At 34.2% G+C, this 23,260-nt stretch overlaps 1 protein-coding gene across 7 annotated transcripts in view; it reads left to right on the top strand.

The window, feature by feature from the left end:
• The first annotated feature begins 5,473 nt into the window (after nt 1–5,473).
• LOC143252289 (BTB/POZ domain-containing protein 9-like) overlaps nt 5,474–23,260 on the top strand; it is a 36,517-nt gene continuing 18,730 nt past the window's right edge. The window contains exons 1-3 of one of the 7 annotated variants that reach the window (XM_076504197.1): nt 5,474–5,592; nt 8,478–8,659; nt 15,136–15,299. The gene's annotated coding sequence lies outside the window, so the exon portion shown is untranslated. Of the gene's footprint in view, nt 5,593–8,477; nt 8,660–10,284; nt 10,431–11,743; nt 11,775–15,135; nt 15,300–23,260 lie in introns of those variants that run through there. The other 6 variants (XM_076504190.1, XM_076504191.1, XM_076504194.1 and 3 more) reach the window with 6 other exon arrangements.

The raw sequence follows: 23,260 nt of genomic DNA, 5'->3' as shown, positions 1-23,260 counted from the left end.
TATGATGTTTTTAAATATGTTAAGCACATTCATATTTAAATGTGTTTTATTGGTCACACACCTTAAAATGGCCTTTTATCATAACCTCTGCGAAGAAAGTTTTTATTTGTATTCAGTAAGTTTGCGCTCATCCGTATGTTGAATAATAATAATACGCATATTCTAGTCACTCTTTAAAAATACGTCCAAAGCTTTAAAAATATTTCAAATTATAATTCTTTGGTAATGCAGAAAACAATATAATCTCATATTATATTATATATGAGAACACCCGTCAATATAGAGTTAAAAACTTTGGGTAATATATAAATTTGCTTATTCCTAAAACAAAACATTGGAATACACATTAAATCAGTTAGTTTTAAAATACTGTAGACAAATTAGGACAAAATTTACATTTATCAGTTGTACTTTGCCAAACTCACAGTTAAAGAACCCAATGTTTTATATCGTCTCACATTTTAATTAAAATGTAACCTTTTAAACATTTTTATGTTTAAAAACTTATTTTTATAAGTTTTAACCGCGGCAGAGCAGCTCGTAAAATGTTTCTTGAGTTTTTTTTATGTTGTTTTCTATTTAAAGTACAAACTTTTTGCTCACAGCACCGCCATCTCTTGACCGATTTGAAATCTAAATACAGTTCCAGGCTCAGAGATCAAACCCTTTCCATAGACGTGCTTGACCACGCCCAAGGTCTCATAGATTAATTAACTCTAATCCTACCTAAAAAATTTAAATTTGATAGTATGTTAATATTGATACCCCTAGTAGCACAGCGGCATGTCTGGACTCCCACTGCTATAGACTGGGTTCAGGTACCCGTGGTAGGCAGAACACAAATAGCCCATTGTGTAGCTTTGGGCTTAATTCTAAATAAATAAACAAAAGAGATATAGATGAGTAATAAAATCGAATCAGTTATACGTACGCTTTACGCTTGGCGCCCAGCGATATAGCTAGCTAACAAGAAGGAGAAAAAATGTCTCGAAAATTAGTTTACCTTAATCTTCCCTAAAATAATTTCAAGTACCGAAACTATTGGGGATTCTCTCTTATCTTTAAATAGTCGTAATGGTGAATGGAGGAAGACCAAGCGTTTTAAGTACAACGTAGGGACCACTTACTTAATGCAGATATAGAAATATTAAACAAATAACAAAAAAATAACCGAAACTCTATCAATGATACTTTAATACACCAGGTTGTTTTAAAAACAGTGTTATTCAGAGCTTCAAGGTTGTACGAATAACAATGTTATTCAAAGCTTCAAGGTTGTACGAATAACATAGAGAGGCAGGGACTGACGAGCATCGTTTGTGTTTGTTATTTGTTGAGGTTCACTGTCAGTAAATTTTATGTTACGACGTCGTGCGTGTAATTTCGTTTCACCAATCTATACAGAATGAAACTAGGAAGTAACCTAAAAATGAAGATAATTCAGTAGTCATGGTTTTCACTTATTGAGCATCACGAAATTAAAGCCTACATTCGCAAAAGAAAATATATATTAACAATTACGGGGAGATGTCGTTTATCAGCTCATGAAAATATAGTAAGTATCTTTCGTGAGGAGAGTAGTATATCCAGAGCTTTTCTATACGAATATTCAGAAATAGAAGTTAAAATCGCCAAAATTTTTGTTTTCTAGTTTCCTTTTTCTTTCTCTACCAAAATTTATTGAAATGCAAGATCGGTATGAAAACGATATAACCTCTTAAAAACATCAGTTTTGTTTTTTTTAGAAATTAACCACAAAGCTACACAATGGGTTATTTGTGGTTGGCCATCACAGGTATCGAAGCCCGTTTTCTAGCGTTGGAGCTCCGCAGACATAACGCTGTCCTGTTGTGGAAAGTATCAGTTTTGCGGTGATCACAATGAAAAAAAAATGGAGAATAAGAAATTAGGGAAGAAAGAATACAACTAGAAGTTACATTAATACCAAAAAGTAGCTTTGAACAATGATCACAAAATAATCATACTTTGAAACGGAGAGGATATCAACAAATAGATAACGTTAACAATTGAATAAAATGGAGTCAATAGAGCGTATAAAATATTTACTCTGTCGTTTAGGGTTTTCCGTTGTTCCGTAGGACAGCGGTGTGTCTGCAGACTTACAGAAGCTGGAGGTTTGTTTGTTTGTTTTGAATTTCGCACAAAGCTACACTAGGGCTACCTCTGCTAGCCGTCCCTAATTTAGCAGTGTAAGACTAGAGGGAAGGCAGCTAGTCATCACCACCCACAGCCAACTCTTGGGCTACTCTTTTACCAACGAATAGTGGGATTGAGCGTCACATTATAACGCCCCAACGGCTGAAAGGGCGAGCATGTTTGGCGCGAGGGGGATACGAAACCGCGACCCCCGGAGTAGCACGCCTCAACATGCTTGGCCATGCCGGGTCGAAACTGGAGGTACTGTAGACATTATTTAATCAAACTATAAATCCCAATTTTGTCTCCATACGCTTACCTAGAATTACATTTGATGGAGTCAAAACAAGTTTAAGTAAATCATGTCTTCAGTATCCCTGTCTTACTTATTTTACAATTTCTATTTGCAGGTTTTTAAATCCACAATTTTTTATTTATCTTATTTTTTACTAGATATTCAACTATGGGTAAAGAATTACTAACTACCTTTATACACATAACTAGTAGTTAGTTGATACGGTTTCTGATGATTTACTGTGACTGTTGACCAATTGATCAAATTATTTCTAGACGTAAAATGTTTTGTTTGTTTGTTTGTTTGTTTTAGAATTTCGCATAAAGCTACTCGAGGGCTATCTGTGCTAGCCGTCCCTAATTTAGCAGTGTAAGACTAGAGGGAAGGCGGCTAACCATCACCACCCACCGCCAACTCATGAGCTACTCTTTTACCAACGAATAGTGGGAATGACCGTTACATTATAACGCCCCCACGGATGAAAGGGCGAGCGTATTTGGCGCGACGGGGATGCGAACCCGCGACCATCAGATTACGAGTCGCACGCCTTAACACGCTTGGCCATGCCAGGCCAAATGTTAAGCTGGACCCAGAGATTGTCATGGAAATTTGTTTGAGAATATAGTGAACAATTGTAGTTTCTGCGTAACTAAATTCTCTATGTATAATGCATAAAAATGAGCAATATATGTCTAGATTAAGACACAACTACCACTAAACGGGTATAAAATTATTATTCAAAAAAATGTAATAAAATTTAATATTATGTATACTGATCTTTTTTCTTTTCTTTTTTTCTACTCATTCACTTCATACGTAATATAGGGGGCGGCTCTCTAAAGACGTCGATTGTATCGTGTACAAAGCATTGAGAACGTACTTCTTATAGTCACCTAATGTTCACCTGTTATTAACTGATAATTTCTGTTTCATCCTATACTTAATTTTTTTCAAGAAACACCAAATATGTATTGGAAAGCTAACTCCAAGGGGATAATGACAACATTGTTTACACCAGAATCGTGATAGTTTTTTCAGGTTGTGTAAAATACAGAAGAAACAAATATATTTTTCAATACTACAACGAACTTTTGTAAAACGAACAATTTTGAAAGGTTTTTGAGCAAAATATAAAACACGTTTTTTTTTTATGGATTATCCTGAAATAGAGTTCTGCATGACTTCGTTTGAATATAGAATGAGATATACTTGCGAGTTAAACATTCACAATTGTGGGTGTGTTTTTAATCTAACAGCAGTGAGGACAGGATGATTCTAAACTTGTAACAACGTTTAGGCTATTCATTGAACCTGTTACTCACTGAAAACACTCCTGAAACCATTTTATTTGGTGTTGAAGTCAGCTATACAAGTCCGAATAATCCATCTCAGAACAAAATATCCTCAAAATCCCGCAACCCACGACTCTCCAAAAGTTAAAGAGACTTTTAAAGATCAGGCCCATTTTTTTGTTATAAGTGGACTTGGTCCCTTTAGTAGAGATTTGTGTGGCTTAGCACGGTGTAAGGGTTAGTAATATTCGTTAATTAAAAATGCTTTACAACATTCCATAAACGATGCTTTTCACATATCGTTTGTTTCTTTGTTTGTTTTTGAATTTCGCGCAAAGCTACACAAAGGCTATCTGCGCTAGTTATCCTTAATTTAGCACTGTAAGACTAGAGGGAAGGTAGTTAGTCATCATATTACCACCAATCGCCAACTCTTGTGATACTCTTTTACCAACAAATAGTGGGATTGATGGTCACTTTATAACGCCTTCACGGCTGAAAGGGCGAGCATGTTTGATACGACCGGGATTCGAACCCGCGACCCTCGGATTACGAGTCGAGTGTCTTAACCACCTGGCCATGCCGGGCTATACCCGTGGTTGACACAGCCCAGTTAGCCCATTAAATAGCTTTGTAATTAATTCTAAACAAACAAACAAACTGACTGTCTTGACTGCACTTTTATGCCTCTTTATTGGTCAAGCTTGATTTCGCAAAATTTATTTATTTCAGTCGGTCATAACATGTCAGTTTGGGGTATACTATAGAGTGAGGATGGTAGTACTTGCACCGACAGTTTCCACAAGCTTACTCTAGTAACTTGTGTAGTTAAAAACTTGTTTTCACAAAGGCACGTATTTTAAGTAGGCCCATATAACAGATGGTTCTTAATGAAACATCTTGCGGCAATTTAGTTTTGAAATTAAAGCGCTTATATGAACGGTATTTGTTATAACTATAACAGGTTTGATATATTTATATTATTAAAGCTTTAAGAAATATTGAAATAACTGTAACGAAAATCTAAGTGTTTCATGCTTAAGTTAGGATAACAAATATACGTTTATTCTAAAATATATAGATGTGTTTGTTTGTTTTTAATTTCGCACAATATCTGCGCTAGTCGTCCTCGCTTGAACTAAGCTTTTTGTAATATTTGAACGTGTTTTCCTGCGGTGAATAATAATACAAAGTGGAAAATTACATTTCTGTATTTTCCACGAATATGTATCGTTTTCTGTATCATAGCTACAAAATTCTGGCCCATTAAAGCAAAACGTGAAAATATCTGCTGCCCCCTTCCCTTTTGAGGGCTTGCATATGAGCATTAGAGTTTAGTAATTTTTGGAAGTTATCGTGATATTTCTAACTGAAGCTGTGCTTACGGTTTTCAACTACGCGAAATCTTCGACCACTGCGTACAATTTGTTCTTTTGCTGTCACGTGCAATCTCGTTTTGTTTTTTGTTCAGTTTATTTTGATTTTTCTTACATTGAACTTAAAAGTTACCGGCAGAGTTACAAATGGCAACAAAGCAGCATATGAACTTAAAAGATACAACGTTTTACTCGATTAATAAATTAGCAAAGTTTAAAGTCTTAGCTGCTGTTGAATTTAAACCAAAGTTTAAATACACTATTACGAAACAACACAGGATTTTTTTAACGCGAGTTTCGACACTCTCACGGCTGTTTTCAGTTTGACGTAATCCAAAGGTTGCCAAACTTCAACACATCTGAAGGTCACTAGTTAAACACCTTTGTGACATCATATAACTTGAAATCTTCGTTACAAAATAAACAGAGTATGTGTTTCTTTATCAAACAAACGTTGGAATGAGGAAGACAGGTAAGAGTATCAACATTTGTATCGTTATAAATTTGGTATTGTTCCATAATTGTAAATTTAAATATTATTTTATATTACACAGCATTTTTTATCTATTTACTATTACATTTTTTATTAATCTTGCTGGGATAACGTTGAATAAAACGAGAATAATTGCATAGGGAAGACTAGAAACAGATTATTTGGATATTGTTGGCACAGTACTTTTACGGCTCTCCTTATGCTTGGTCGTTTGCAGTGCCTATTTTGGCTAACTCACAAACAGCGAATTTGTGTGCAACCGAATTCAACCTTCAAAATATTAAATTAAAATGTGCGTGGACATAGTCAGGAATAGTACTGAATTCTGTTATCATCTTAATGAAAGAGCTTTTTGAAATTCCTCTGTGTTTAGTCTTTATAAAATTCATCGAAGTGACATTTTATTAGATCCACAGGCTTTCGTTACGGACATTGTAATTATTTAAGGTCAGTTTTTTCTGTTTTTATTTTTTTTTTAATTTCGCGCAAAGCTACATGAGGGATATCCTGTCAACTCTTGGGCTACAGTAGTAACATCATTTTTGGCTTTATTCAGCTTGTATGAATAATTAATTGACTTTTTGATTATGTATTGGAGGCAACGAGTACCTTTAGTAAGTAGTATAGAATCCACCTTCATTGCATTAACAGTATTTGTCAAAACCGTAACTAACATCACGAACTCGAATTTCTCCAATTATTTCTCAGTGCGTTTGCTCTTTTTCTTAAGTTTTAGAATATTTTAATCTAAGCTTTCTCGATGTTAATATTATATAACTTTCTACACATCAAATAATTCAGCCATCAGTTCACCGTAGGAGATTCAACTTGCTTTTACTCACCCAGGATTCGGTTATAATTAAGTGTTAAAATATCCCATCACTTAATGTTTTGGACTAAAATACGTGAATTCCCTGAAGCACTGCAAAAAGGGGAAAAATTCACTTACGAATGTTATTTAAAGCATCATCGACCAAAAATTGTAGTTACATACAACACAATATTTGTACTGTTTATTTGGTTCCTTGTACTTTATCCTCTTCTATACTTCAATGCTAATGAAAATACACGTGTCAATATTCTTGCACCCTTTGCAACATGCCTTTTCAGGCCATGCACTCTTTTTGACCACGGTGAATATTATATATGTTTGCTTTTATTTGTGAAGATTTAACAGAATTTTTAATATAGACATTTCAGTTTTGGAGAACGTAATAACAACACAGTCGATAGCGTTTTAGTTTTATCTTCGTCATGGCATTGTAAGGGTCTTTAGAAAACATATTTTTCGTTGTTTTGTTTACCTAACAAAAACACACACTCACACTTTAGTTTAATGTATCTGTGTTTGATGCTAGTTTTTCCAATATTAACCAAACTGCTCTAATTTTAGGTATATACTACCAACGTCTGTTTTATCACATTTTCTTTATTATCAAATGTAAGTTGTATTTTAATTTCAACATGAGGATTTCCAAAATAGAGGACCCGGCAAAGCCAGGTGGTTAAGTCACTCGACTCGTAATCTGAAGGTCGCGGGTTCGAATTCCCGTCGCACCAAACATTCTCGCCCTTTCAGCCGTGGGGACGTTATAATACTACAATCAATCCCACTATTCGTTGGTAAAAGAGTAGCCCAAAAGTTGGCGGTGGGTGGTGATTACTAGCTGCCTTCCCTTTATTCTTACACTGCTAAATTGGGGACGGCTAGCGCAGATAGCATGGTCTGGCATGGCCAGGTAGGTTAAGGCGTTCGACTCCTAATCTGAGAATCGCGGGTTCGAATCTCCGTCGCACCAAACATGCTCGCCCTTTCAGCTGTGGGGGCATTATAACGTTACGGTTAGTTCCACTATTCGTTGGTAAAAGAGTAGTCCAAGAGATGGCGGTGGGTGGTGATGACTAACTGTTTTCCATCTGGTCTTACACTGCTAAATTAGGGACGGCTAGCTCAGATAGCCCTCGAGTAGCTTTGCGCGAAATTCAAAACAAAGCAAAACCAAACCAAAATAGAGTGAATCATTTGTCTAAACATACAGGTTAAGTGTCATTGGGTGGGTTCTATTGAAGTACTAGGCATAAAGAAAAATGCAAAATCCATCCATTAATGAGAACAAAGCGTTTTATTTCTACACTATAAGTTCTACAACTAGTTAAAAAGTCTCCCATTAGCACAGCAGATGTCTGCGGACTCTCACCGCTATTAATCTGGTTTCGATACTCGTGGTGAGAAAAGCACAGATGGCCCATTGTGTATCTTTGTGCTTAATTCCAAACAAACTAATTTAAATAATAAGCTTCAGTTCACAGAAGACGATAATAAAACTTTTTACCTACTTGTTAATTTCTAATGTTCTACAAAATTTATAACGTATTTCTTACTTCATCTGCGATAACTCAAATAGACTCAATAATAAATAATCGACTATTATAGCTTAAATTGCATTTTATAGAGTTCAAACTCTTTTAAAACATTTTGGAGGAAATTCCAGGCGTCAAACCCCCTCTAGGGGCAGTGTGATGATTTAGAAGTTTCATGCTTTAGATTCGTAGTTGAATGATGGCTAGTTCGAGGCTAGCTCGCGTCATGCGACTGTGTTCTTTAACAAGACAATTTGTTCCAATATATTCAGTCTATCTAGCTCTTTGCGTACCGGTTGTTTGCTATGGATTCATCTGGGTACTAACTGAGCTGCAGTTTAGCACTAGATCCTACATGTCATATTGTTTAAGGAGGGATTTGACCTTTTGAGCGTCGCTATAGATGTCAGTTGTTGTCTTTGCTTGTATCTCAACAAATAAATAAGATTTGAAATAATTGAAAGTGACAATTATATATATCAATGACTTCTCACAATATCTAGAAGTGGACCAGTAACAACCTTGGCTGTCTTTTGCAGAAGAATCCCAGCAGTTCTCAGTTGGAGTTTATCATATCTCGGATTGTTCTTGCTCTTGGCGATACACACTCTAGGTGCTCACACTAATGCTGTTTACTCCAACTTATTTGCAGCCAGAGGAGCTTCCATCGAATGCTAACACAAGTGTAAGTTCCACCTTCGTGCCTTTAAAATCTTATATACTGCAACTACCAGAAAATTCCTTGCTACGGAATTTTGAGAACCATTAGCTACAACACAAAAGAGAACTACAACTCGATGATTTATAGCAGCAGTCAGAACATCTTCTTGCACTTGTTACACAGGATGCAGACGTCCTTGCTATACTCCTCTACTGGTGGTGGTTGAGTTTTACCTTGCTGGACACAAAGGAGCCCGTACTCGATTAAGGTTCTTCAGTTATTCATCTGTGATTTTCTGAAGGGTTAACTTCAGCATCCATCTATTACTGAAGTAGTATACCTGATAGTTTGCATTTGGTATGCAGAAATGTAGATGGTTTAATCTTGCAAACAGTGTTCAAGGTCTGATATTCTTAAAACAGAGACAGTCTCACCATACAGTGAGATAATACATATACATTTCAGTGCTGAAGTTATCAGATGATAACGATATTAATAATAAAACTGTTTTTTTAAGCTTTTAACAACATGAAATATTGGGCCAAATTTATTATATACATTAACAAAACAGAAATTCCAAAACAAGTCCTATATTCATGATAACAAAACTTTTCTTTCCATCTATTTGTAGCATTTCCAGGTAAAAGTGATTTCTGCACAAATATAAGGTAGGTCTATTTAATAACATAATGGTCAACAGAAATTTTTGGAGTAATTTGAAGAAATTAATTTAGCTTTAATCTTACATGAAAAATAAAATGAATGAATAGGTTTAGGAAAGCTAAGACAATTCTTATTCAGAGCAAACAAAAGGAAATGCAGTGTGCTAAATTGCGCAAACAAAAGTCACTTCTACAGAATCACTGAGTACGTCATTAGCTTTCCATTTCTCATGATGAATATCTAGCAAACTAGTCATGATCAAAATCTGAATAGAACTGAAAGTAAAGTTGCTTATATTTTGGGAAAAATTTCATATTTTTACTTTTGAGAGTTAATCACCACATGGCTGTTGTTATTTTACAGCATTCACAGGCTGTAACATACAGACATGGTCCACTCAACCAGCAAAGAACATTACAGTCTTTAGCCCGTTTACCAATTCCTCGGACAGAATAGATACTATCTGCTATAAAGAAGAAACGAATCAAAACAAGTTTATGCTAAAATTGCATAGAAACTAGTTAACTGTTTTTTTGTTGTTGTTGTTGTTTCTATATTACTGAAAGCATGTAGACAACATTTTATGTATCTGCAAATCACACGTATAATCTTACACCTACAACTAAGAATAGCGTAAACATGAGTTTAGAAGATTTTCCCATTGTATATTGACTAGTCTAATGCTGAAAATTGGTCTTCTTTAAGTAAATAACTTTGAAAAAGGCAGTGGTATTTTACTAAAACCTTGATACAAACGGACAAATAACTTATTTTTAAATGATAATTTATCTGTAAGAGGTGAATTGTTGAGAAAAATGTTGTATTGTTATAAAATGTTTGCATTAAGCTATTTTGAAAAGTAATCTAAAATCATTTTCTCGTTTTTCCAAATATTGCAATTGAAGAGATAGCACAGCGCAGATACCCCATTTTATGGTTTGTACTTTAAAATAAATAAGCAACAATCGTTTGGTTCTGTTCCCCAGTGGTATAGCGGTAAGTCTACGGATTTACAACGCTAAAGTCAGGGATTCGATTCCTCGGTGGACTCAGCAGATAACCCGATGTGGCTTTGCTGAAAGAAAATAAAACACTCATATTAGGTTGTGATCGATCGACTCCATATTTTAAGGTACATATATTTATTATTTCATTAAGGAATTTTGGATTGATCCAGTAACTGAAGCGCCGTTATAAAAGCAAACAAAACTATGAATATTTCGCAGAGATTATTTTCATATTTATACCTCACTATTAAAAAACGTTATTTTTTCTATATTTTACCTAATATTCTTCTTCTTCTTCTTCATGTGTCAAGTCTGCGGCAGACATCGACGACCATGGCATGCCAGACTTCTCTGTTGTCAATCCTCCTTATCAACTCGATGTTGCTCATTGAGTTCTTGGTGACATAGTTATTGAGGCTGTCGATATATTTAGTTCTTTGACACCCTCTGCTTTTCCTCCCTTCTATTTTTCCACATAGCATCTGTTTCTCTATCCCATTCTTCCTACGGATGTGTCCTAGAAATTCCATTTGTCTCTTTCAGTGATGTTGAGAAACCCACTTGTTGAGAAATTTATATGCAAAAACGGCTCGTTTGGGTTGAGAAAATATTTTACATAGAAGGTCGAAACGTTGTTCGCTCTTCTATGTAAAATATTTTCTCAACCCAAACGAGCCGTTTTTGCATTTGTCTCTTTCTTATAGTTTTCATGAGAGACCTTTTGTATCCTGCCAGTTCCATGACTTCCACATTTGTTTTTCTTTCAGTCCATGATATTTTTAGCATCCTTCTAAGGAACCACATTTCAGCAGCTTCTAATCTCTTCTCTGTATCTTTGTTCAGTGTCCAGCTCCCACAGCCATATAAGAGAACAGACCATACATATGATTTCAAGGTGTTAATTTTAGTGACATTTGTTATGTTCCTGTTTGTGAATATGGACTTCATTTTATTGAAAGTATCCTTGAACATTGCAATTCTTTTCTTTATTTCTGTGTCACTCTTTGCATTTGATGTTATAGTATATCCAAGATATTTGAAGCTTTCGACTTGTTTTATTCTCACGTCCTTGCCGGTTATGCTACATGTGGGTGTAATTGATTGTTTTGAGATAATCATGCACTCTATTTTCTTTGCATTTAACTGCAAGCCTTTTTCTTCACTCTCGTCTACTACATAATATTAATCAAACAATAACTTCAAATTATGACATTATAATATAGCACCTAACTTGGGTTAAAATTTGGTATTGTAAATAAAAACTGCAGACTTCGAACAAAGTCACTTTAGTCTGAACTTAAGATATTGTACTTTAATGGTTTGGGTTTAACTTGAGAAGTTATCCAGTCATTAGTACGCACAAGATGTTGTTAGATGTTTTGGATATAATTAATAAACTGGGTATTAGTAATTAGTACAAGGTAACTATATATCACCTACGATAGGGGGCGCAAATAGGATATACTATGGTAAGTTGTAGAATAATCTCTAATTGAAATTAGTTATACGTAACAATTATTGAATGACTGATATTTTTTACACGAAAGAGTAAACAAAATAAAATACATGTACAGTACCTATATGTACAATTTTAATAATTAATGTATAGTTTGAAGGCTGAAAGCCGTATGGTGGAACCGGGGAGAAGGTGTGGGACAGAAGGCCAATAATAAAAATATAGGCTAAAGCCTTATATTTGTAATGACACTGTATTGATAATAAGTCTAGCAGATGACTTCCGAGTTTAACATTAAAGTATGATGTGGTTGGAACAATTAATGTAACATAACATTTGAGGGCAGTCTTATTAATTTCATCAAACATCTATCTGTTTATAATTATGACTAACTATACTCGTCAATAATGAAGCCTCTTGAAAGTTAAGTCTAATTTTCTGAATCGTGTTTAGTATAGTAACACATCCGTAAAACATCAAGAAGGTAATCAAATCTATTTAAATGCTGATGACCTTGTTTGAAAAATGAAATGACCCAATTTTAAGACCATTTTAACCCTACCAAATCTTAATTCAGGGTCTCCTAGTCCTACCATTCTTAACAATTTAGCTGATTAACATGAGAAAAAGAAATGCATCAATCCTGTCTATTCCATTTATAATTTTGAGCACTTCAATCAGATCCTCTTTAATTTTTTTTTCATCAAAACAAAATATTTTCAATTTATTTGAGTACATTAATCAAATCCTCCAGCCCAGGAATGATGTCGGTGATTCTCTTTTGAACCCTTTAAACAGCTTGTTATCCTTAAGGTAGTGATTCTGAAATTGAAGTCTTCCTCATGTACTCTGTATACAGTTTATGCCTGTCATCTCACTTATATTTTATACAAACACATAATACATATGCACACATAGTATATAAAACCATAGGTTTGGGCTAAAAAAGTGCACTGTCTAAAATTACCTAACCTCTCGTGAGTTGCTAGGAGATGAGCCTGGTGAGCTCCCAAAGAGAGGTGTGCTAGTGATTGGAAACCATTGCTTTAAATGATGTTTAACCAGAAAACTTTGGAAAGAAATAATATCTGTCAGTCTTTCTGTAGTTACAACCTAAATTCTTATTTGTTTTTCCACTGCGAACAACACATTGCCTGAAACCTTTGAAGAACATAAGAAAGTGATCAACAAATAATATATAAATATTTAATATATTGCAAATAAATTATGACTAGCATAACTAGTACCAGTATGAAATAGGAGAGTACATGCAGGCTTACTTCCACTACTAGTATTAGTATTTTATAAATCTGTATGTATTATTTAAGCTAAACAAAAATCTAAAGGGTGAAGGTTATTGCACTTGCTATAATGTAAAAATTGGACAAATTGGTTGGTGATATATGAGATTATTTTATGATAAAAAGACATTCTGTGTGAACTATATATCTGGATCATTTTTACGACCAAAATGATTATGGGTGGTCATGTGGTGTACCTAGATCAGGCTTAGTTATTTGTTAAAATATTTAACTTCTGCTTCATAAATTCAGATATTTACCTTATAATAAATTAACCCACTAATTTATCATTATGACAAGTTACCTGTTCACCTTTAAAAATATATATTCTATTGTTTTATGTGATACACTGGTACCAGTAATTTTGGCCTTGTTTGTGTTGTTAGCCACAATGTTCAAATTCTACTTGTTGAGTGAACTTATAAAGATATTTTAAATTAAAAACAACTTGTATTCAACAAAGAAAACTCTTGCCTTGCAAACCTGTATCCTTTCTCAAGAACATTACTTTATCTTGATGAGGGGAAGGATGAGCACTTGATACATTTAAGATTATCAAAGGGCTTTTGATAAAGATAGCAAAGAAACATATTGGTGGAAGATATAGGTGGAGAAAAAAATAATAAATTCTATTGTAGAATTGGTGGATGAGAAAAATCAAATGTCTGTTTTATTACGGGAGTCTAGTTGAACTGGACTTCTGTTGTCAGTAGAGTTTTCTTCAAGGGTCAGCATTTGGGCATTTACTCTGTCTTTGTTACATTATTGATACTGATGGAGTGTTAATTATAAAATTATTAAATTTTGCTTATTACATTAAACTTTTGAGTATTACTTGTATTTGCTGCTTTAAAGGTGTTGAAGTATTAGAAGTATAACTTTAATCAGTTGATAGGTTTGACATATATTTGGCAAATTACCTTTAATTCCACAAAGTGCAAGACTGCATTTGGTTTGTCATGAGTTGGATCACGTGGTTTAATAGACTTGTAGATCAGTATTAACTTAAAAACATGACTGAAGAAAAGGATATTGGCATAGTAGTGGATAAGTCACTCATCCTTTCCAAGTAATGATCAGTTTCTAGTAATACATAGTGTTTGATAAATCGCTCACGTCATCATCTGTTGCTAGTAACGCATATAATGGATAAGTCACCCAAGCCATCCAAGTAATGATATGTTGTGCATGATTAAACCAGTACAATTATTTCAAGGATTTATAGGTTATCTTATGGAGAAAGGTTAAGATCTGTTATTTTATTTTGAGAAGAGTAAGAGGTTCATTTCTTGAAACTTAAATTACATAGTGAATTGATAATATAAAGGCTCTGAACTCTTTATACTGTGTTTTGAAAGTAATAGGAGGATAGAACATATTTAAGATAAAGTAATAGGCTGTAGTTATTTTAATTTCTTTAATAAGTTAATTAACATGTGAATTAAATCACCTTTATAGAAGTTTAATATAGGAGTCAAAGATTTTCTGAAAAGTAAAGTGTAGGCCTTGAAGTATTAAATGTTTCCTTATGTATCCATAGGTTACATTATGTTGTGGGCAGGTTATTCAGTAGGAATAGATTATTTATGGGAGGTGGGGTCTGTAATGTCTTTCATATAAGATATTGTACACACTTCGTCTAAATCATTTGACTAGGAAATATTACTTTTTGGATATGTTTTAAATACAATAAATAAAATCTAAACTGGAGTGGTTGGAATGACTGAAGTTTGTTTTTCCATGAAATGCTATCGAGTTGAGTGCATTATCTACTATATAAAGTGTGTAATACATTTTATATGTATTTGTACAAGACAAGACTTTTAGTTGCAGTGGGCTTTTCATTTCTCAGTTTTATAAACACCTTTTTGATATATTATAGGTTAGGTTATTTAAATAAACTGTATTGAGCTTGTTTAAAGAGTACTTAAGTAATGGACATAGTCTGTATTGATATATTGTGTTGCTTAACATGTATAAGGAATTGCGATAAAGATTAAACTTCTTGGAAATATGTTTTCTTGTATAAGTTTTATAAGGACATTTTAATAATAGCATACTCCAATCTAATAGGTTTTGAGTGGAGTTTCAAAGATTTTTGACAAAGTAGTGAGTGGACACAGAATTGACCAAGGGTCAATAATTGTCCGACAGTAGACGTAACCTGAGGTCGAGAGGCAAATGATTGTGTTGGGCTCTGTGTGCAGTTATCATAAGACCAAATGTGTTTTTCTAACGTAAGGAATTTAGTAAGAACATAATAGATGCTTTGCATTATTGTAAAGTTTACATTAACATGTTTTAAATAAGTGATTAATTAAACTATGAAATTGAACAGCAACAAATATCTAGACTGGTTGATTTGCTCTTAGGTATTTCAGTTGGATTACTTACACACTATATAAACTTGAATGCTCTTAGAGTAATATAGTTTGTAAACAGTTGTTGCTCATATGTCCCAATTCACATATGCAACACTTGAGTAAAGTTAGTGAGGTCTCTATGTTGAAAATGAAATAATTCAGTGTTAAAAGTATTGTTTCAGTTTCTTGAGCTAACATGATATACATATTTACTACAGATAAAGGTGTTGCTCTGGTGTTTTGAACATTTCCTTTAATAAAGTAAAATATGTTTGAAAAATAATTGATTGTTAGAAGGCTACACAGTGAGCAATGTACTTGGATGAAACTATGTTAAATTGTAAACAAAACCAGTAATAAAACTTGTTAAATTAAACGACCATGCAGTTGTGAAAACTGTGTATGATTATTAACAGAAAACGAAAAAATCATTCGCTTTCTGAACTTTGTGGAAATTTAGAAAACTGGAAATCATTAGTATACCAACTACATGATTTGGAAGTCTCAGCACACCTTCTCTGTTGTTTTAGTCATAGGCTGTACAGTTAAATATTTATCCATCCATTTTGTAAAGGCAAGATGTTATATGAAAAATCTTCATACAATATATAACTGTGTGTAGGTTTTACTATATAAAGTTTATTGGTTTAACAATTTTAAGTACAAACAATTTGTAGTAATATCTTGTTAAAATTGTCGTGCTTTCTAAACACAAACCAGTCTGATTCAACTTCAGTGCACTTAAATGATATTTAAAAAGTAAGTTTCAAAATATTATGAGTAAATATATTATTTTAATTTATGATAAAAAATAAACAGAAAAGGGATTTGGTGGTTAAATTAACTAGAATAACGTGAGCATTAATTATTGAAGGGCTGTTCAATCTGCTGCCAATTGTAATAAATTCTATCATTTCCTTAAAATTTGCAACAGTATAAATCATAAGCAACTACTGTGCTCAATTTGTTGATATAAGTGTCAAAGTTATATGAAACAACAATTCTTAATAGTATGAGAATATATATAAATACATATATGTATACACTCACAAATAGCTTTAATGACATATATTACCCTCTGTTAATGCCAGTTTTTGCTTGTTACTACCTTTGATACTTCCATTTATCTCCGTATACTAAAATGCAAATTATTATGAAGCTACTCTCCACCAATAGGAATGTGACACTACCATAATTGTAACTAGCACTCTCTAACCTAGCAGCTGTTATTTACTACTAGATTGGCAGTCTTTGAAGAGATTTGTTTTTCCTCATGGTTTGATTCACTTATACACCACTTTCTTAATTTTTATATTTTAGTTACATTGTTATTTACCATTTTCATTCTCTTTTCTTGGTGAGTTATGAATTATTTTATTTTCTCTTTCAATTTTATGAGTTATGCACTCAGGGTTTCAGGTAATTATGACTACAACTGCTGGAGTAGAATATACTGACCACATTCAGTGGGTTGAGACCACAATTCTTGGCCCATGAAGTGACAGTTCTGGTCTTACAGGAGTTGACCAGTTTCATGCAACGATCAGGACAAACTGATGATGGTCCTATCATAGTTTTCAACTATTGGGAAGTTTTTTTTTAAGATTTCAACAACCTACCCCCATTTTGAATATATTGTAGTTTATATGAGTTATTTTGAGAAGCATTTGTGTTTGAGGGTCAGTATGGTTCAATCCCACATACTGTGGATGATCATTCCAACATCTCTTTTTGCAACTCACAGCATTAGGTGTCTCTTCTCCCTTACTTGGGATCAGGCTCCAATAATTTGATTACCTTTTCCCATATTTGTCTTCATTGACTACCTTTCTTGGGTCAAGGCTGGTTAGAGCCAGACTCCTTCAATTTACTCGTGTTTGTAGGTCCTTGATCCTTGACATTTAATTTAATCTATGGGTTGTGAATTTTGTTTCAGTAAGTCTGGTCAACAGCTTCAAACATTTCCCCCCTTGTGTCACAGTCATGTCTTCTTCCCTCCTCCTTGTGACCTCAATTTTTCCTGTCTGTTTCATTCAGGGAGCCTTAATTTCCATTACTGTATGCACATTTGGCTGCTGTTTGCCTCCTCAGAATTCGACTCAAGTCTTACATTTCCAGTTTTTCTCTAGGACGCTGTCATAGTGGGTTGGCTTGTCAAAGTAAAGCAGATTTTTCTAACACTCACACAATGTTTTAGTTAATTTAAGGTAATTTTTCAATTTCTTCCTCCATTGGGAAGTACCTGCTATAATTCAGTTGTGAGAAATGGAATGTCTCATATGCAGTATCTCATCATTTCCTTCTCTTACTACACAAGGTTATCTTTCTTTTGGAAATATGGATTCTCGAAGCCCTTTTTCCTCTTAGTCATACTATCATGGACTGGTGGTTGAATGGGAACAATACTACTGTAGGTGTCTCTCATCATCCTCCTCAATCAGAATGTCAACTTTCATGGATACTTCTCTTTCCATGTATCTTGACACTCAGGAGATTTTTAGGACAATGATCTCTTTCAAAAGTTTTCTCCACATGTCAGTCTCTGGAAAGTTCTTGCAGTTTTGGGCTTTCATTCACTCCCTGCAAGCTCTTTGTGGCAAATGGGAACAGCCCACTCCAACATTTCTGTGTCAGTCTCATACATCACTGGACAATGGGTATTCAGTTGATCAGACTTCTGTTTTGAAACATTGGATCTTTTGTGTTGAGCTCACTGCTGTCACACTACTTTGTTGACAAGTCCTAATCTGAGTGCCCTCAGTTTCATCACAGATCAGTTATCCAGTCTTGACAAGATTCTTCCTGTGGCAGGGTCTTTGGATTCTTTTTTTTTTTTCTTTGCATCCTGTAACATGTACCAGATTTGGACACCTTTGCCACTCTTCTCAATACACCACTTCCACAATTTTTGTCTCATTTTCCTCGTATTTTGGTGGTGAGTTCTAAGTTGTAATTGGTTTGGTTGTTACCTGTTCCTCTTCTCCAGTGTGTCCTAGCCATATTTCCACCTCTTTGTATAGTGTTCTACTGGTGGCTATATATTGACTAGCTCACACACATACGTTCCACTGCCAGTTTTTGGTGTTGTCTACCCTTTTTCTTCCTTTATCTGTGACACTTCTTCATAAGCTATACTGTATCATCCATTTGTACCTGAACTCTGTCTTCACAAGTAGTTTTGTTCAGTCTCTTACCTAAAGTGTCAGACTTTCACAAGTAGCATTCTCCATTTCTTGTCCTCTTCCTTTCTCTGTGGCAGTTTACCAACATCACACATACACAGTGTATCTTAAGGGGCTATCATCTTTCTCATCCTATGGTTTCTCACATATGATATCCCTTTTGCTTTAACATTTTGAATGGAGCCTTCCAGTTGTCTGTCTCTTGTGAGCTATAGAACAACATTATTTGCCATTTTTCAGTTTTCTGACTTGTATTTTTGGTTGTATTTTTAGTTGCTTATCCATATCATTTTGTTCCTTCTGCTTCTTCCATTCTCCCCTATCTGCTTCCTTTTCTCATTAGCACCTCTATTTAGTCCTCCAGGCTCTTCTCCCTTTTCTATTGAGACTATTGCCTTTGTGGTAATTGTATCACATTTCCTTCTAGTCCATGTTCCTGCTGTTATTGGGTACTAACATTGTCATTCTGGTGTGTTCGTGATCAAAGTTCATCATGTTGTTGTTTCTTTCACTTCTGTGTTCTCCTCTTTCCTGATTGTTCCTTTATGCTCAAGATTTCAGCTGCTTAAGAGGATACTTCTGCCTTCACACCCTTTTACCATTCCCTCCTACCACCTTTTATGACCATTCTGATCCTGCCAGCTTCCTTTGCCCATTCATGGCTCTCCAGTGGTATATGATGTATATTGTTCTCTTCTGTGGTTCTTGAGTCTGTTTATTTCCTATGTGAAATTCTCATCTCTTGACTCTTTTCCCATTACTCTTTTGAGTTAAACTCACCAGTTAGTATTTCTGGTATTTTTCTTCCTTTCCTTCTGATAATTGTTGCTTTTTTCATGTTTTCTTCATATCAGATCTGTTACCTTATCAAGTCCCTTGCCGTATGTTTCCATCTGCCTTTGAGGGACATCATCTGTGCTAAAACTACACATCTGTGAGTGGTAAGTACTCCTTTACTTTTGTTCTTCTTGGAAGGGGCTTTTATCACATATTTGGATCTGGATCCATGGTGAGTGTTCCTGATCAGGTATTCTTTATTTTAAATATGCACTGTATAACCTGTGATGCTCTACCATTGTAGATGACTGTGATGTTGAGGCTCTTTCTACTGTGGACCTGGTGTACAATTACAGATGCTGCCAGATGTTGGTTTGTTGACACTGTCAATCTGTTCCCTGTGCTTCCAAAATACAATGTCATAACACATACCAAGGTCATATTGCATCTATCGTTTGAGTCGTAGTGTTCTGCAGGGCTACTCGTAGGTATACCTCATGGGTTTTTGCTTCATAAATATGTTTGTCCTAGACCATACATTCATGTACTAACATGAGTAAAGCAGACAGGGTTTACTGATTCTCTCTTATGATCTGTAGCATTTGAGGCTCTTCCTATCATGGACCTGATGTACAATTCTAGATGCTTTCAGATGTTGGACTGAGGACAAACACCCAACTGGGTCCTTTAACCCTTCTTACCATCTGCCAGTTCTTGGTAGATCTGGTGTTGATTATATTGGAGATGTCTACCTGATAATGTGGGTTTTTCATATGGAGGCTTTTATTCCCTGAAGGCACCCATTCTGGAGCTTAAAGGTGAAGGACCCTCTTCCTACTGCAGAACTGATGTACAGTTCTGTATACCATTAGGTGTTGGTTGAGGTGGTTCTCTTCTTTTTACAGTTTGCTGCATTCTAGCCACTTTATATAGGGTGGTTCTAGTTATTTTTGTATATTTAATTGGGGTCCTTCTTAGTTTCTGCTCCTTCAGTGACACATTACTAACACGTAAAGAGTATACCTAGTTCAGGAGTGTTGTTTTTAGCTCATTCTTAAAACCCATGGATTTTTTTTCTAGGCATTTCCTCAAGAAGGGTCACCTTTTCCTCAGCCCTTCATTGTTCAATGTAGGATTCTAGCTTCTTATGAAAAGAGATGGGATATAGTCTAGGTAGTTAACAGTTTCTTAAACTGAAAATGTATTTTTGATAGAAAGTTACTTCTGCTTACATTTCCCACCCATTCTCTTCACATCTGCTGTGGTTTGATGTGCTTTGACTGATCTCAAAGTGATTAACAGCAGCAAGATTAGAAAGGGCGCTAGTTATGATAGGGGTAGTATTGCATTCCTGTTAATACTGAATAATTATTGGCATGTTAGTATGCAGAGATAAATGGGAGTACCAAAGCTAGTGGTAAGTGAAGATTTGCACAGATAGAGAACATTGAGAAAGTTTGTTTGTGAGTGGAGGTATGTATTGGAAATACATTTTCAATTGAAGAAAATGTTAACTACCAAGAGTAGTTGAAAATATTACTATTATTACAGTGACTGCTGAGGTGTATATTGCATTTTTTATCTAAACTTTTCGTGTGTGTGTGTGTGTGTATTCAGGGCCAGGTTGGGAGTTTTCTTAATTTTTATTATGTTATATATTTTTCCTGGAGCTGGGAACTCCCATTATATACAAATGCAATTAAATAATACAAGTTATTTAATTTAAATACATTTGTTACTTGCATAAAACTTCCCAGGGAGTCTTGCAAGCTATGTAGAAGTTTTCTAGCAGTAGAACAACTGAAATAAAAATACCTGTTAAAGGGTAAAATTAAATGGGAACATATGTTGTCCTGCATGTTGATGAAATGAATTTCATTCACCCCTGTATGATTGAGCTATGTTTTAGTAGCTAAAATCTGTAATGCTGCTTCCTACAACATATAATTTATTGAAATTTAATAAAGGTACGACAAAAGAATTATTGTAGATTTGTAAATCAGCTATGTGTTATTTCAGTAATAAGTAAGCATAAATATTATGCAACAAAGTAATTTTGATGATTAATGAATGCAGAAAGTTACATAGACCAAATAATTTTTCAGTTGTATTAATTCTTATTTAAAACAGTTATATAATATACAGTGCTTTCCTTCTTATATAGTCCTTGAAAATCTAATTGTCTTGACTGAAAATTATAACGTGAATATTAAAATTTGTATTTAAAATAAATAAAACAAGCATTAAGAGCTGTATTAGTATTTCTGTGAATAGGTTTTAAAAAATTACATTAGTATTGCATATTGATGTATAATTATAAGTATTTTAATGGGAAAATAATTATTTGGAAGTCAAATAATACAAGTATTTATTTGAAAAATTAATATTCCAGCAAAAGTCTACTTTTATGTCAAATGATTCAAGACCCTTCTTTACTTTTAAATCTAGAGATTATATAAGATAGAAACTGTAAAGTAACACCCATGTTATACCTGCATTTATGTCAAATACACCATGTAAGTGAGATATGTTTGTGTGTATACACACACACACACACACATATATATACAGAGGACTGTTTTAACATCATAACATTTTGTGGCAACAAGAGATCTATTGGCTTATCTCAGGCATCATGTCTTCTAAACTAAACTAAATCCATCAAATAAGTAAATAAATCTTAAAGCCAGCCCTTATTTGCTTAAACTCACTTAAATTTACTGCCTCGATAACATCTGAAGGCGAACTATTCCACCAGAAAACCACCTTTGAGAAAACTAAAACTGTCTGATCTTAAGATGACTCCTACTCTACCAAAATTTATATTTGTGTCTCCTATTTCTACTGTTCTAACTGTTAAGTATGAAAAATTATGATGCATCACCACAATCAATTCCCTTTACAGTTTTAATCATCTCTATTAATTATTTCTCCTCTAAAGCCTTTCCAATGAATTAGTGTCTTTCCTAAGGTAAGAAGCCCAAGACTGAACACAGTATTCCAGATGTAGCTTAACCATTCTCTAAGTACAATCTAAAATCCAATTTGCCTAAACAAAAGCAACAGAACACTGTTTTTATGGTTCTTCAAATATTACACCAAGATCCCCTTCTTTCATGACACTATTAAGGTTATTCCCATCCAAATTATATTTATAATTTGAATTATGATGATCCTTATGCATTATGTTGCATTTATTATAATTAAAACTCAATTTCCATTTATTTGGCCAACACTAAATGTTCTAAATTTGTTTATAAATCAGCAGCATTCTCTTTACAGCTAGCAACACCCAAAACCTTAATATTATCTGCAAATTGAAGTAATTTTTTTGACCAGTCCATCATCTATGTCATTGAAGTACATCAAAAAGAGCACAGGCCCTAAGACTGAGATCAGAAATATCCTGACTGTTTGACTGAACTATACAGCAACCCTTTGCTTTTTTCCATCCAGCCACTCTTTTGTCCAGGTTGGTAACTTATCTTCCATACCCTAAGAGATCATTTTTACAAGCCTTTTGTGTGGCACTTTATCAGATACTTTCTGAAAATCCAGATACAAGAAATCTTCATCTTTACCTTCATTTGCATAAACAGAAAACTTTTCAAATAATATCAAAACATTTCTGAGGCAAAATTTTTCCTCAGTGATACTGTGTTGACTATTCAATAAAATTATAAAACTTTGTTAAATGACTTTGCAAAAACTTTTCCCACAACTGATGTAAAACTAATGTGCCTGTACCTACTACTACAATCTTTATCACCTTTCTTATAAAGGAGAGAGTGACTAGCTAACTTCCAATCCTTTGGTAACTGCTCACTATTCAAGGACTTTCAAAGAATAGTGGCAAGTGGTTCACACATAACCTAT

The sequence above is a fragment of the Tachypleus tridentatus genome, chromosome 6, assembly GCF_004210375.1.
Source record: "Tachypleus tridentatus isolate NWPU-2018 chromosome 6, ASM421037v1, whole genome shotgun sequence".
Lineage (NCBI taxonomy): Eukaryota > Metazoa > Arthropoda > Merostomata > Xiphosura > Limulidae > Tachypleus > Tachypleus tridentatus.
The sequence above is the reverse complement of the archived record's forward strand: the minus strand, read 5'-3'. Positions and strand labels throughout refer to the sequence as shown.